Consider the following 17,159-nt stretch of genomic DNA (forward strand, 5'->3'; position numbering starts at 1 on the left):
TTAGTTTATTCTTTGGCTGGCTGCTCTATTTAACTCCACTCAGATCGTTACTCCATGCCAGCTGTCAATGTTCTTGTACTGGTTCAGTTCGCTCTTGGATCTTTCTGGTGACCTGTCTACTCCAGCAGAAGCTAAGTTCCTGCTAGTTATTTATTTGTTCATTGTTTTCTTGTCCAGCTTGCTATCATGATTTTGCCTTGCTAGCTGGAAGCTCTGGGATGCAGAGTGGCACCTCCGCACCGTGAGTCGGTGCGGGGTCTTTTTGCACACTCTGCGTGGTCTTTTTGTAGTTTTTGTGCTGACCGCAAAGATACCTTTCCTATCCTCTGTCTGTTTAGTAAGTCTGGCCTCCTTTGCTGAAACCTGTTTCATTTCTGTGTTTGTGACTTTCATCTTAACTCACAGTCAATATTTGTGGGGGGCTGCTTTTTCCTTTGGGGAATTTCTCTGAGGCAAGGTAGGCTTTTTTTTTTTCTATCTCCAGGGCTAGTTAGCTCTTAGGCTGTGAAGAGGCGTCTAGGCAGAGTTAGGTACGCTCCACAGCTATTTCTAGTGTGTGTGATAGGATTAGGGGTTGCGGTCAGCAGAGCTCCCACTTCCCAGAGCTTGTCCTGTGTTTGTTTAACCATCAGGTTGTTCCGGGTGCTCCTAACCACCAGGTCCATAACAGTTCTGGGCACCAGAACTAGCATCAAAGTGGGCAAACAGCTCATTTTAAATGCCTTTGGGCCACTGGCCTGACACTTAAAATACACAGATAGTGATGCCATGCATCAAACCCAGGTCCCTCCAGCCTGGCCCAAATGGGTTCTGGGCACCAGAACTGGCATTAAAGTGGGCAAACAGCCTATTTTCGCAGATTTGAATTAGTAACTGATGTTTTTAAGGGGTTAAATGCCTTTGGGCCACTGATGTCACTCCACGCTTACATCCCCCATAATGGTTTTGTGGTCCATCACCATTGTCATTATGTCACTTTTATTAGTGTTAAAATGTTGCAGCAATTTTTCATTATATTTAATGACATTTGCAAAACCTTCTTTTTACAGACTTAAACCATTTTTAACGGTCTTTGAAGGCTTGATATATTTTGAAACCTGTAGAATTATACCTTTTAACTGCACCTGTCAGGAAACAGGAAGAAATTCTGATTACTTCAATTACACATACAGGGCTCTCAGCTGCAGTTTCCTCTGCCTGCCAGCACAAGGGTGGAATTCAAAGCCTCTCTTCCTCCCTTCCCCCTGTTATATGGCTGTAATTGAAGACCAGCGTACAAGCTCCACTGAGAAATTTTTATGGCTTTGTGCTGTGAAAGCCGTCCTCTCCCTAAACCCCTCATCCCCCCTCCCGCCTGATACTAGCTATAACTGGTACAGCCACTTTCAAACCGCATGGGACTTTTTTGTTCTTGAAAATTTATGTACAATGACACAGATCAGGGATAGGGATATAAGGGTTACATATTCCGAATGTCCACCGAGAAATCTATAACTCACTGAAATCGCTAGTATCTACACCCAAAAAAATGCAAGGCAAGGATTTCTCCTTAAGCGTGTTTATACTTAAAAGAACCCCCATGACATGGTGAGCATCATGATCATTGTGTCCTTCATCTCCGAGGTTCATACAGCGAGTTATGTATAGAAATGTCTTGTCATAACTCGAAGAAAGGGGAGTATTCAGCCTCTGAGTGAGATCACCACAGGGGCAGTGCCTTGGTTTTGGGCACGGAGATCAGTGAGTTAGACATCAATCTTCACTAGTCTTTTGTCTAGGGTCCAACTGCGAGACCCATCTGTAATGCATCTTGATGTATGCCCATCCCCCACAGCACATGGTCTGCTATGAGATGAAATTACATAACAAACTAAGTGTTTTTTCAAATTTAATCCCATTTTAGTTGTAATTGTACTGTACATACGATACTTGTCTATTTTTCGAATATCTTTTTATAATTCTGTTAACGCAGCCTACCTTTTTGTAGTAAAATATATAAAATTACCAGATTTGTTCCTCCTTGCTCTACAACGTACTGTCTTGTCCTCTGAAGAGAATTACTCTACTAATTTGGGTTGCCTCCTGACACATTATGAATTTAAAAAATCGGAGCTCGTGGCAGCGGATATGTCCTCTGCATTTGGGAGACCTTGTTGCAATGGACGGCGTTGATAGTTATTGTTCCCGCCTGAGTGGGAGTAGTTATATCGCCCTCGCTGCAGCGTGCCAATTAGCCAGTACAAAGAAGGCAGACTTTCTGGCTACTAATTATCCTAGGTGCAGTACCCTTTCTGACCTGAGGGTAAGGGGGGGTGCCATAGAGCTGCAAGTTCAAAACCGGAACTTTGAAGTAAGACAGAAATAATTCCCCTTCAGAAAGACGTGAGCAACCTAACAACCCCGGTTCATGTCCTATTGGTGTTAGTGGCGGGGATCATAAAGTTATCCTCCCTGTCAGGAACATGAGGTATTTGATTGTGTATTATCGCACACACCAAGCTCTGCTACAACCAAGAGCAGAGAACAGACGCTGTGGGTCATTCCGACCCTCCTCTTCTGCTTGCTGCTATGAGTGTAATTCAAAACCCTCACTAGAAGTTATGGCTGTAGCTGCCGTTAGCAGTCTCTGTGAAGGCTGCTCATTTCCTCCCCTCCCACCAAAGACTAGTTTGAACTGGTGTAAAGCCCTGAGTTTCTTTGTACTATTAAAGTTATAGCGCCACTGATTTCAGATACAAAGATAAGAATTATATATTCTGGACATCCATCGATAGATCTATCACACACTGAAAGCGCTAGCAGCTAAACCCAACGAGGGCAAAGTGCAGATTTTTCCGTAAGCGGTTCAGGGAATCAATCCGTATTTACAATTAAAAGAATCGTCCCGACGTAGTGCACCGCTTGATCCTGGCGTATTTCATATACGAGGTTCATACAGTGAGATATCCATAAAAATGGTTTTAATATTTTCAGTAAAGGGGAGGTTTCAGCGCCAGAGTGATGTCACTACAGGGGGAGTGCCTGGGTTTTTGGGCTAAGAATATTTTTGTGTTTCAGCATTCCAGCAGTCTTGGTGCAGGAAGCAAACTAACAACAGCTCGGTAAAGCTGTGCTCATGCATCTGGATATATGGAAGCCCTTTCTCCTCCTGAGCACAAGGCCGCCATGCTGATATGAAATGACCTGAACGACCTGTAATTGTTCTCTATTCAATGTTAATCCTTTTTTTTTGTAATCTTCAATGTACATATGAGTTTGTCTTCTTTAGAACATCTTTTATACTTGGAAAACACTGCCTTCCTTTTTTTATGGAGTAAAATATCTAATTTACTAGCTTGTCTCCTATGCTCTATAAACGAACTGTCGCTTCCTCTTAAAGGGCCACTGTCACCCCCCTCCAGCCGTTAAAAACTAAAAGAGCCACCTTGTGCAGCAGTAATGCTGCATTCTAACAAGGTGGCTCTTTTAGTTTTTGGTTCATGTATTCCGAAAATAAAGCGTTTTGAAAGTTATGCAAAATACCTATCTTTGTCCATGGAGGCGGGTCCTCACTCCCCAGCTTGAACCGCTACTCTGCCGTCACTCAAATCTTCAGGGGCTTTCGGCGCCGCCCCCTCTGCGCTGTTTTTGCTTCAAAACCGGAGCCTGCGCTGTCTACTACTGTGTTTGCAGGCGCAGTAAGCTCTGGCTGTCTGACGTCACAGCCAGGCTTGCAGACTGCGCCTGTGCGGGCATTGCGGCCACCCACCTTGGGAATCCCTGCCCCGCACTGTGTTATGCATGATGCACAGTGCGGGGCAGGGATTCATAGGCAGGGCGGCAGCACACGCGCAGTCTGCAAGCCTGGCTGGGACGTCAGACGGCCAGAGCTTACTGCGCCTGCCCCACACAGTAGTAGACAGCACAGGCGCCGGTTTTGAAGCGAAAACAGCGCGGAGGGCGCGACACCGAAAATGGGTTGTTTGCCCACTTTGATGCCAGTTCTGGTGCCCAGAACCCATTTGGGCCAGGCTGAAGGGACCTGGGTTTGATGCAGGGCATCACTGTCTGTGAATTTTATGTGTCGTATTAGTGGCCCAAAGGCATTTAACCCCTTAAAAACATCAGTTACTTATTCAAATCTGTGAAAATTGGCTGTTTGCCCAATTTGATGCCAGTTCTGGTGCCCAAAACCCATTTGGGCCAGGCTGAATGGACCTGGGTTTGATGCAGGGCATCGCTATCTGTGTATTTTAAATGTCAGATCAGTGGCTCAAAGGCATTTAACCCCTTAAAAACATCAGTTACTTATTCAAATCTGTGAAAATGGGCTGTTTGCCCACTTTGATGCCAGTTTTGGTGCCCAGAACCCATTTGGACCAGGCTGAAGGGACCTGGGTTTGATGCAGGGCATCACTTTCTGTGTATTTTAAGTGCCAGATCAGTGGCCCAAAGGCATTTAACCCCTTAAAAACATCAGTTACTTATTCAAATATGAGAAAATGGGCTGTTTGCCCACTTTGATGCCAGTTTTGGTGCCCAGAACCCATTTGAGTCAGGCTGAAGGGACCTGGGTTTTATGCAGGGCATCACTGTCTGTGAATTTTAAGTGTCGTATTAGTGGCCCAAAGGCATTTAACCCCTTAAAAACATCAGTTACTTATTCAAATCTGTGAAACTGGGCTGTTTGCTTACTTTGATGCCAGTTCTGGTGCCCAAAACCCATTTGGGCCAGGCTGAATGGACCTGGGTTTGATGCTGGGCATCACTATCTGTGTATTTTAAGTGTCAGATCAGTGGCTCAAAGGCATTTAACCCCTTAAAAACATCAGTTACTTATTCAAATCTGAGAAAATGGGCTGTTTGCCCACTTTGATGCCAGTTTTGGTGCCCAGAACCCATTTGGGCCAGGCTGAAGGGACCTGGGTTTGATGGAGGGCATCACTTTCTGTGTATTTTAAGTGTCAGATCAGTGGCCCAAAGGCATTTAACCCCTTAAAAACATCAGTTACTTATTCAAATCTGTGAAAATAGGCTGTTTGCCCACATTGATGCCTGCCAGTTTTGGTGCCCAGAACCCATTTGGGCCAGGCTGAAGGGACCTGGGTATGATGCAGGGCATCACTGTCTGTGAATTTTATGTGTCGTATTAGTGGCCCAAAGGCATTTAACCCCTTAAAACATCAGTTACTTATTCAAATCTGTGAAAATGGGCTGTTTGCCCACTTTGATGCCAGTTTTGGTGCCCAGAACCCATTTGGGCCAGGCTGAAGGGACCTGGGTTTGATGGAGGGCATCACATTCTGTGTATTTTATGTGTCGTATTAGTGGCCCAAAGGCATTTAACCCCTTAAAAACATCAGTTACTTATTCAAATCTGAGAAAATGGGCTGTTTGCCCACTTTGATGCCAGTTTTGGTGCCCAGAACCCATTTGGGCCAGGCTGAATGGACCTGGGTTTGATGCAGGGCATCACTGTCTGTGAATTTTATGTGTCGTATTAGTGACCCAAAGGCATTTAACCCCTTAAAAACATCACTTATTCAAATCTGTGAAAATTGGCTGTTTGCCCAATTTGATGCCAGTTCTGGTGCCCAAAACCATTTGGGCAAGGCTGAATGGACCTGGGTTTGATGCAGGGCATCACTTTCTGTGTATTTTAATTGTCAGATCAGTGGCCCACAGGCATTTAACCCCTTAAAAATATCAGTTACTTATTCAAATCTGTGAAAATGGACTGTTTGCCCACTTTGATGCCAGTTCTGGTGCCCAGAACCCATTTGGGCCAGGCTGAATGGACCTGGATTTGATGCAGGGCATCGCTATCTGTGTATTTTAAATGTCAGATCAGTGGCTCAAAGGCATTTAACCCCTTAAAAACATCAGTTACTTATTCAAATCTGTGAAAATGGGCTGTTTGCCCACTTTGATGACAGTTTTGGTGCCCAGAACCCATTTGAGCCAGGCTGGATGGACCTGGGTTTGATGCAGGGCATCAATGTCTGTGAATTTTAAGTGTCGTATTAGTGGCCCAAAGGCATTTAACCCCTTAAAAACCAGTTACTTATTCAAATCTGTGAAAATGGGCTGTTTGCATATTTTGATGCCAGTTCTGGTGCCCAAAACCCATTTGGGCCAGGCTTTATGGACCTGGGTTTGATGCAGAGCATCACTGTCTGTGTATTTTACATGTCAGATCAGTGGCCCAAAGGCATTTAACCCCTTAAAAACATCAGTTACTTATTAAAATGGCAAGAATTGACTGTCTGCCCACTTTGATGCCAGTTCTGGTACCCAGAACCCATTTGGGCCAGGCTGGAAATATCTGGTTTGGATGTGGGGCGCCCTGTTCTATATGTCTGCAGTGTTAGATCAGTGGCCCAAAGGCATTTAACCCTTTCTTCAGCGCTCTTTGGTGCCCACTTTGATGCCCATTTTTGTGCCAGTTTTATTATTTTTGTAGCTGTTTTTAAGCGTATTCACATCAGGGCTCCTCGCTGCATTATATGTTATTATTGTGATGATTATTTTTTGTTGTTAAACCTATAAAAAACAGAAAAGAAAAAATTGCCGAATAAGAAACCGACGAATAAGAAACCAACTTCAGCCTCGTGCACCTCAGGAGGCAAAGAGGAAATGTAATCACTGCACAGACAGGAATCACAGGTGTAAGGACTATAGTGAGCGTGATAATGTGTGTACAGCGCTGTGGAGTATGGAGGTGATATTGGAGGAGGAGGGATAAATAACCCAGCACTTACCTCTACCTGCAGAGCCGCACACCACATATATGGCCGCTCTGTGCGCACAGGACCTGTGATGAGGTCACAGGAGGGGAGGAGTCAGGGGTCACATGATCAGGGGCCTCAGTGTATGCAGGACTCTGCTGTGCTGGTTGTCATGGTGCTGGATGAGGGGAAGTTTATGTGTGGGGTCAGGAGGGGTTTACAGTGTGGATGTAGGAGAGGAGTGTGTGTACGGGGTATACGGAGCGGAGCCGTGTGTGTACGAGGTGTACGGAGCGGAGCCGTGTGTGTACGAGGTGTACGGAGCGGAGCCGTGTGTGTACGGAGCGGAGCCGTGTGTGTACGAGGTGTACGGAGCGGAGGCGTGTGTGTACGAGGTCTAAGGAGCTAAGCCCTGTGTGTAGGAGGTGTACGGAGCAGAGCCGTGTGTGTACGAGGTGTGTGGAGTGGAGCCGTGTGTACGAGGTGTACGGAGCAGAGCTGTGTGTGTGGAGTGGAAACCTGTGTGTACGAGGTGTACGGAGCGGAGCCGTGTGTGAACGAGGTCTAAGGAGCGGAGCCGTGTGTAAGAGGTGTACGGAGCGGAGCCGCGTGTGTACTAGGTCTAAGGAGCGGAGCCGTGTGTGTACGAGGTGTACGGAGCGGAGCCGCGTGTGTACGAGGTGTACGGAACGGAGCCGCGTGTGTACGAGGTGTACGGAGCGGAGCCGCGTGTGTACGAGGTATACGGAGCGGAGCCGCGTGTGTACTAGGTCTAAGGAGCGGAGCCGTGTGTGTACGAGGTGTACGGAGCGGAGCCGTGTGTGTACGAGGTGTGTGGAGTGGAAACCTGTGTGTACGAGGTGTACGGAGCGGAGCCGTGTGTGAACGAGGTCTAAGGAGCGGAGCCGTGTGTAAGAGGTGTACGGAGCGGAGCCGCGTGTGTACTAGGTCTAAGGAGCGGAGCCGTGTGTGTACGAGGTGTACGGAGCGGAGCCGCGTGTGTACGAGGTGTACGGAACGGAGCCGCGTGTGTACGAGGTGTATGGAGCGGAGCCGCGTGTGTACGAGGTATACGGAGCGGAGCCGCGTGTGTACTAGGTCTAAGGAGCGGAGCCGTGTGTGTACGAGGTGTACGGAGCGGAGCCATGTGTGTACGAGGTGTACGGAGCGGAGCCGCGTGTGTACGAGGTGTACGGAGCGGAGCCGTATGTGTACGAGGTGTGTGGAGCGGAGCTGTGTGTGTACGAGGTCTAAGGAGCGGAGCCGTGTGTGTACGAGGTGTACGGAGCAGAGCCGTAGATGTACGGAGCGGAGCCGTGTGTGTACGAGGTGTACGGAGCTAAGTCGTGTGTGCACGAGGTGTACGGAGCAGAGCCGTAGGTGTACGGAGCGGAGCCGTGTGTGTACGAGGTGTACGGAGCTAAGTCGTGTGTGCACGAGGTGTACGGAGCAGAGCCGTAGGTGTACGGAGCGGAGCCGTGTGTGTACGATGTGTACGGAGCGGAGCCGCGTGTGTACGAGGTGTACGGAACGGAGCCGCGTGTGTACGAGGTGTATGGAGCGGAGCCGCGTGTGTACGAGGTATACGGAGCGGAGCCGCGTGTGTACTAGGTCTAAGGAGCGGAGCCGTGTGTGTACGAGGTGTACGGAGCGGAGCCATGTGTGTACGAGGTGTACGGAGCGGAGCCGCGTGTGTACGAGGTGTACGGAGCGGAGCCGTATGTGTACGAGGTGTGTGGAGCGGAGCTGTGTGTGTACGAGGTCTAAGGAGCGGAGCCGTGTGTGTACGAGGTGTACGGAGCAGAGCCGTAGATGTACGGAGCGGAGCCGTGTGTGTACGAGGTGTACGGAGCTAAGTCGTGTGTGCACGAGGTGTACGGAGCAGAGCCGTAGGTGTACGGAGCGGAGCCGTGTGTGTACGAGGTGTACGGAGCTAAGTCGTGTGTGCACGAGGTGTACGGAGCAGAGCCGTAGGTGTACGGAGCGGAGCCGTGTGTGTACGATGTGTACGGAGCAGAGCCGTGTGTGTAGGAGGTGTACGGGGAGGAGCCATGTGTACGAGGTGTACGGAGCGGAGCCTTGAGCCACTTGATACATGCCGGCACTACAATTCTACAGTCCTTGTGCTATTTCACCTATATACCTTATGGTATATTATACACCATGCACTGAATCATCCTGATACAGACTTCCTTGAGAAAGGCAAGATTTGCCAAAACGTCGGATATTATGATTTCTGTTGTTCTATAATGTCGGCTGGTTGTGAATAAATCCACTATTTTAAAAGAAAAAATATATCGTGAACTGTTTGAGTGCCAAAAGGTTATCTTTTTGATGTTTCGTTTTTCCTTTGAGCACCATCTATCTGATAAAAGAGTGCGCCACTTTTGACCTATTTTGTTCCAAGGATAGTCAGAGAATGAATGGCACCAGGGGAATACGCACACTTGTATGGTGATACAGATTCTGTATGTAAACCAATAGCATGCAGCATAAAGCAAAGGGTAGAAGGTGCTCAGCATCAAAAATGCATAAACCGTCTGTGAAGCATAAAGAGAGATGAGGCTCTCACCCAGATGCAGTAAAAACCAAAGCCCTTTATTTACCCTAATGAGGTCAAAAAAACAAGGTCCATAGGGACAGCAGGTGTGTATCGGCATGCGGGGAAGTTCAGATGGACGTTTCGCCCAACGTGCACTTCCACGTGTCCAGGTGTGTATCGGCATGCGGGGAAGTTCAGACGGACGTTTCGCCCAACGTGCACTTCCACGTGTCCAGGCGTGTATCGGCATGCGGGGAAGTTCAGACGGACGTTTCGCCCAACGTGCACTTCCACGTGTCCAGGTGTGTATCGGCATGCGGGGAAGTTAAGACGGACAACGGCCGTTTCGCCCAACGAGCACTTCCACGGGTCCAGGTGTGTATCTGCATGCGGGGAAGTTAAGCTGGACAATGGCCGTTTCGCGCAACGAGCGCTTTTGCGGGTCCAGGTGTGTGATTACATGATGTCATATCCTTTTAAAGGGATTTTGACTAGTGAAGGTATATAAAAACATTCAAAAAACACATTTTTTGACATACAAATATATAAAAAAAATTAAGAACATAATCTCTAATCTACTGCAGAGTATTACATACAAATTTTTACAAAACTACAGATAGATCTAGTCTATCATTAAGTCCAATAGGACCCTGGGCTTTTGCCTTTATTATCCATCTGGCTTCATGCCTCATTAACACTTTGTTGTGATTACCTCCCTGGGGAGGAAATTTAAAGGGACTCTGTCACCTGAATTTGGCGGGACTGGTTTTGGGTCATATGGGCGGAGTTTTCGGGTGTTTGATTCACCCTTTCCTTACCCGCTGGCTGCATGCTGGCTGCAATATTGGATTGAAGTTCATTCTCTGTCCTCCATAGTACACGCCTGCGCAAAGCAATCTTGCCTTGTGCAGTCGTGTACTATGGAGGACAGAGAATGAACTTCAATCCAATATTGCAGCCTGCATGCAGCCAGCAGGTAAGGAAAGGGTGAATCAAACACCTGAAAACTCCGCCCATATGACCCAAAACCAGTCCCGCCAAATTCAGGTGACAGGTTCCCTTTAACTATTTCAAGACCAGCAAAATTGGGGTTGGAATTATGTTCCTCCCGCATGTGTTTAATTAATCTTTAGTGATCCCTTCCCTGAAGTAATAGAATTATAGTGTTCAAGAAATCTTCTTACTAAAGGTCTAGTAGTTTTACTTATGTAAAAAATAGGCAAGGGCAGAACAGGGCGTGCGCTACAAACTAACTTTTGCATGAAATAAAATCTCTGACCTTGCATTGTAGTTTTTACTATATGAAACTGGCAAAAGTTGCACTGACCGCATTTCTGATTCCCTTGTGGGGAATTCTTTTTTAATCGGTGGCTCTCTATTGGTAGCAACTGATTGTGAGCTAATAAATCCGCCAAATTTTGTGATCTTTTATATGCAAATTGTGGACTGATAGAGCTGATATTACGTAGGTAATACATGATAATTTTTACGGATCGCGCTATATTGTCAATTGGACTGTGTTTAAAACTGAAGATGAGTCTCTGAGCTTTCATTATTGTTATCTTGTTTTTTCTTTTTCTTCAATAAATCCGTTTGTGAAACATTTTCAACCTGATTTTGGGCTTCATTTACCAAGGCTAACCTCTTCTAGAGAAACGTGTTTTTAATTCATCTATCTGTTCATGGAAAGTATCGTGATTATTATTTATTTTGTGTAATCTTACCATTTGACTGTATGGCAAGCTTCTTTTTGTGTGCATTAGATCTGCACTATTAAAGTGTAACATATTATTTGTAGCTGTAGGCTTTCTATGTACACATTTATTAATTACTCCATCCATGATATCAATTTTAACGTCCAAAAATTCTAGACTTTAATATCCAAAACAGGAGGTGCAATGCATCTTATGCGTATTAGTTTCATTCAAAATCCTCTTTGGAACCATCCCATATTATGAAAATATCCACAAATCTCAAGAATATTTGAATATGCTTTTAAGAATGGATTGGAAACGCTTGTTATATATTTTTCTTCAAAAGCTGCAAAAACGCATACAACAGGTGTCCCCATTGCAGTGCCGATTTTTTGCAAATACCATTTGTTAACAAACTTGAAAGCGTTATGGGACTAACTCTAGTCCATCAAGGATAAAGGTGATCAGATCATGGCTTTTATTTGTGTTTACTAGAATTTTATGTATGGCGTCATTACCCTTGTTTTGAGAAATTGGGGTATATAGATTTTCCACATCAATTGATGTTAAAGGGAACCTTTCACCTGAATTTGGCGGGACCGGATTTCGGTCATATGGGTGGAGTTTTCAGGTGTTTGATTCACCCTTTCCTTACCTGCTGGCTGCATGCTGGCCGCAATATTGGATTGAAGTTCATTCTCTGTCCTCCATAGTACACGCCTGCGCAAGGTATCAGAGTCCGTGTGTCCATCTGTGTACTATGTAAAGCACACGTGTGGCAACCGTGTGCCGCATCATTACCACACAGATGGCCGCCAGAGAAGCAACGCTACAGTAAGCACTGTTCCCCTGCGTGTGGTTCTGAAGCCGGCTGTCATTCCTTCTCCCCTACTCGGCCTCCGAGCAACACGAGAAGAGGAGAATTAATAATAATATAATAATAATAATGAATTATATTAGTATTATTTATTTATATAGCACCATTGATTCCATGGTGCTGTACATGAGAAGGGGTTACATACAAATTACAGATATCACTTACAGTAAGCAAACTAACAATGACAGACTGATATAGAGGGGCAAGGACCCTGCCCTTGCGGGCTTACATGCTACAGAATGGTGGGGATGGAGACAATAGGTTGAGGGTTGTAGGAGCACCGGTGTTTGTGAGGCGGTAGCTTCAGTAGTGGTGAGGCGGCAGCGGAGTCAGTGCAGGCTGTAAGCTTTCCTGAAGAGATGGGTTTTCAGGTTCCGTCTGAAGGATCCGAATGTGGTTGATAGTCGGATGTGTTGGGGCAAAGAATTCCAGAGGATGGGCGATATTCGGATGAAGCCTTGGAGGCGGTTTTGTGAGGAACGGATAAGTGTGGAGGAGAGAAGGAGGTCTTGGGAGGGCCGGAGATTATGTGAGGGAAGATATCGGGAGATTAACTCAGAGATATATGGAGGAGACAGGTTATGGATGTCTTTGTAGGTAAGTATCAGTAATTTGAACTGGATACGCTGAGGGAATGGGAGCCAGTGAAGAGATTTGCAGAGAGGGAAAGTGGAGGAGTAGCGAGGAGAGAGATGAATTAGTCGGGCGGCAGAGTTAAGGATGGACTGGAGAGGTGCAAGGGTGTTAGCAGGGAGGCCACAGAAAAGGATGTTGCAGTTGTCAAGGCGGAAGATGATGAGGGCATGCACAAGCATTTTAGCAGATTTACGGTTGAGGAAAGGATGGATTCTGGAGATATTTTCGAGCTGGAGGTGACAGGAGGTGGAGAGAGCTTGGATGTGCGGTTTGAAAGACAGGGCAGAGTCAAGGGTTACTCCGCGGCAGTGGACTTCCGGTACGGGATGAAGCGTGATGTTGTTAATTGCGATGGATAGGTCAGGTATGGAAGATCTATGAGATGGAGGAAAAATGATACACAGCGGGTACAGAATCAGTAACTAGCGCTGACGTCGCTGAGTCTGTGCTCGCTGCCGGCATGAACTCGTGTGACCTCAGGACCGTGGGAGAATCTAAGTGATGGAGTCACTGTGACAGAGCTTGAACTGTCATGACCTCATCACTTGCATTCTCCCACGGTCCTGAAGTCACAGGAGTTCATGCTGGCAGCGAGCCCAGTGACATCACCGCTAGTTACTGAGCCTACGCCCGCTGCATATCATTCATTCCCCAGTAGTTTGCAGCCAGGAGCGGTCGCATTAGCACTGCTCCTGTTTGTAAACTGTACATTCCCCCAGATATGGATTACAGCGTGGGACTGACCGCCGAACAGGTATGGGTATATTGTTGGTTTGTTATTTTTACTTTTTTTTACAGTAGATTGAGGGCTTTGCTTGGAATGGCAGACTAATAAAGATGGGAAACTTTGTTGTGTATGATTTCATTAAAAGATTTTATTCTTACTGTGTGGTGTTTTATTAACCCTTTAACAACTACAGTCATGGCCAAAAGTATTGACACCCCTGCAATTCTGTCAGATAATACTCAGTTTCTTCTTGAAAATGATTGCAAACAGAAATTCTTTGTTATTATTATCTTCATTTAATTTATCTTAAATGAAAAAACACAAAAAGAATTGTCCTGCGTTGACGAGTAAAGAAAAGATGTCTGGTAAATTTTTAAACACATGGTCTTTCTTCATTCCATCCTTACCCCTGGGGGTTAGGGACAAACTCCGAGACCATTTTGAAAATACCCAATGGTATCTAGAGCAGCGAATTGGCGGTCACACACCTATCCCATAAATAACTCTATATTCAATGCACGCAGAGATGGGTTTGGGAGGGATTGGGGAGGGTTCTTGGGTATCATTTTGCTATATGACATATCTAATTGTATTGAATGTACACTTTGTTATCTTAAAAGTTAATAAAAAGAATTGTCCTAAAGCCAAATTGGATATAATTCCACACCAAACATAAAAAAGTGGATGGACAAAAGTATTGGCACTGTTCGAAAAATCATGTGATGCTTCTCTAATTTGTGTAATTAACAGCACCTGTAACTTACCTGTGGCACCTAACAGGTGTTGGCAATAACTAAATCACACTTGCAGCCAGTTGACATGGATTAAAGTTGACTCAACCTCTGTCCTCTGTCCTCGTGTGTACCACATTGAGCATGGAGAAAAGAAAGAAGACCAAAGAATTGTCTGAGGACTTGAGAAACCAAATTGTGAGGAAGCATGAGCAATCTCAAGGCTACAAGTCCATCTCCAAAGACCTGAATGTTCCTGTGTCTACCGTGCGCAGTGTCATCAAGAAGTTTAAAGCCCATAGCACTGTGGCTAACCTCCCTAGATGTGGATGGAAAATAAACATTGACAAGATATTTCAATGCAAGATTGTGCAGAAGTTTGATAAAGAACCTCGATTAACATCCAAACAAGTTCAAGCTGCCCTGCAGTCCGAGGGTACAACAGTGTCAACCCGTACTATCCGTCGGCGTCTGAATGAAAAGGGACTGTATGGTAGGAGACCCAGGAAGACCCCACTTCTTACCCCGAGACATAAAAAAGCCAGGCTGGAGTTTGCCAAAACTTACCTGAAAAAGCCTGAAACGTTTTGGAAGAATGTTCTCTGGTCAGATGAGACAAAAGTAGAGCTTTTTGGGCAAAGACATCAACATAGAGTTTACAGGAGAAAAAAAGAGGCATTCAAAGAAAAGAACACGGTCCCTACAGTCAAATATGGCGGAGGTTCCCTGATGTTTTGGGGTTGCTTTGCTGCCTCTGGCACTGGACTGCTTGACCGTGTGCATGGCATTATGAAGTTTGAAGACTACCAACAAATTTTGCAGCATAATGTAGGGCCCAGTGTGAGAAAGCTGGGTCTCCCTCAAAGGTCATGGGTCTTCCAGCAGGACAATGACCCAAAACACACTTCAAAAAGCACTAGAAAATGGTTTGAGAGAAAGCACTGGAGACTTCTGAGGTGGCCAGCAATGAGTCCAGACCTGAATCCCATAGAACACCTGTGGAGAGATCTAAAAATGGCAGTTTGGAGAAGGCACCCTTCAAATATCAGGGACCTGGAGCAGTTTGCCAAAGAAAAATGGTCTAAAATTCCAGCAGAGCATTGTAAGAAACTCATTGATGGTTACCGGAAGTGGTTGGTCGCAGTTATTTTGGCTACAGGTTGTGCAACTAAGTATTAGGCTGAGGGTGCCAATACTTTTGTCTGGCCCATTTTTGGAGTTTTGTGTTAAATGATCAATGTTTTGCTTTTTGCTTTATTCTCTTTTGTGTTTTTTCATTTAAGACAAATTAAATGAAGATAATTATACCAAATAATTTGTGATTGCAATCATTTTCAGGAAGAAAATGAGTATTATATGACAGAATTGCAGGGGTGTCAATACTTTTGGCCATGACTGTAGGATAGGATTAGTAATGGAGAGGTGTCTTATTGACATCTCTCCATTACTAAGCCGGCATAATGTCACCTTCCAATAGGAAGGTGACATTAACCCCTCATTACCTCACTTGCCACCGCTACAGGGCAAGTGGGAAGAATCAGGCAAAGCTCCAGAACTGGTGCTGTTTTAGGCTGGGGGCCCATATACAGTACAGACCAAAAGTTTGGACTCTCCTCATTTAAATATTTTTCTGTATTTTCATGACTATGAAAATTGTACATTCACACTGAAGGCATCAAAACTATGAATTAACACATGTGGAATTATATACTTAACAAAAAAGTGTGAAACAACTGACATTATGTCTTATATTCTAGGTTATTCAAAGTAGCTACCTTTTGCTTTGATGACTGCTTTGCATACTCTTGGCATTCTCTTGATGAGAGGAATGGAATGGTCTTCCAACAATCTTGAAGGAGTTCCCAGAGATGCTTAGCACTTGTTGGCCCTTTTGCCTTCAGTCTGTGGTCCAGCTCACCCCAAACCATCTCGATTGGGTTCAGCTCTGGTGACTGTGGAGACCAGGTCATCTGGCGTAGCACCCCATCAATCTACTTCTTGGTCAAATAGCCCTTACACAGCCTGGAGGTGTGTTTGGGGTCATTGTCCTGTTGAAAAATAAATGATGGTCCAACTAAACGGAAACCGGATGGAATAGCATGCCGCTGCAAGATGCTGTAGTAGTCATGCTGGTTCAGTATGCCTTCAATATTAAATAAATCCCCAACAGTGTCACAAGCAAAGCACCCCCACACCATCACACCTCCACCTCCATGCTTCATGGTGGGAACCAGGCATGTAGAGTTCATCCGTTCACCTTTTCTGCGTTGCACAAAAACACGGTGGTTGGAACCAAAGTTCTCAAATTTGGACTCATCAGACCAAAACACAGATTTCCACTTGTCTAATGTCCATTCCTTGTGTTCTTTATCCCAAACAAGTCTCTTCTGCTTGTTGCCTATCCTTGCAGTGGTTTCCTAGCAGCTATTTTACCATGAAGGCCTGCTGCACTGTCTCTTCTTAACAGTTGTTGTAGAGATATGTCTGCCGCTAGAACTCTGTGTGGCATTGACCTGGTCTCTAATCTGAGCTGCTGTTAACCTGCGATTTCTGAGGCTGGTACTCGGATAAACTTATCCTCAGAAGCAGAGGAGACTCTTGGTCTTCCTTTCCTGGGGCGGTCCTCATGTGTGCCAGTTTCTTTGTAGCGCTTGATGGTTTTTGCAACTGCACTTGGGGGCACTTTCAAAGTTTGCCCAATTTTTTGGACTGACTGACCTTCATTTCTTAAAGTAATGATGGCCACTCGTTTTTCTTTACTTAGCTGCTTTTTTCTTGCCATAATATAAATTCTAACAGTCTATTCAGTAGGACTATCAGCTGTGTATCCACCAGACTTCTGCACAACACAACTGATCGTCCCAACCCAATTTATAAGGCAAGAAATCCCACTTATTAAACCTGACAGCGCACACCTGTGAAGTGAAAACCATTCCCAGTGACTACCTCTTGAAGCTCATCAAGAGAATGCCAAGATTGTGCAAAGCAGTCATCAAAGCAAAACGTGCATGTCTGTGTTTTGCACATGGACACACGGTCCTTAAAAACACGCTGACGTGTGCATAGACCCATTCATTTGAATGGGTTTACCTGTGTCAGTGTCTCTGGTACGTGAGAAAACTGTCACTACACATACTGGAGGCACTGACGTGTGAAACCGGCCTTAGACAGATTTTTAATAGGTGGGCGGTAACAAATAGCTTCTACGTCCTTAACCCCTTCCCGACCTTTGACGCACCGTATGC

General features: G+C 45.6%; 1 protein-coding gene across 1 annotated transcript in view; it reads right to left on the bottom strand.

Moving 5' to 3' along the window:
• The window catches only part of LOC138663678 (gastrula zinc finger protein XlCGF26.1-like), a 58,500-nt gene extending 51,714 nt beyond the window's left edge, over nucleotides 1–6,786 (bottom strand). Inside the window, exon 1 of the mRNA XM_069749972.1 lies at nucleotides 6,741–6,786. The gene's annotated coding sequence lies outside the window, so the exon portion shown is untranslated. The remainder of the gene's footprint in view (nucleotides 1–6,740) is intronic.
• Nucleotides 6,787–17,159: the final 10,373 nt, after the last annotated feature.

This window comes from Ranitomeya imitator, chromosome 2, assembly GCF_032444005.1.
Source record: "Ranitomeya imitator isolate aRanImi1 chromosome 2, aRanImi1.pri, whole genome shotgun sequence".
Lineage (NCBI taxonomy): Eukaryota > Metazoa > Chordata > Amphibia > Anura > Dendrobatidae > Ranitomeya > Ranitomeya imitator.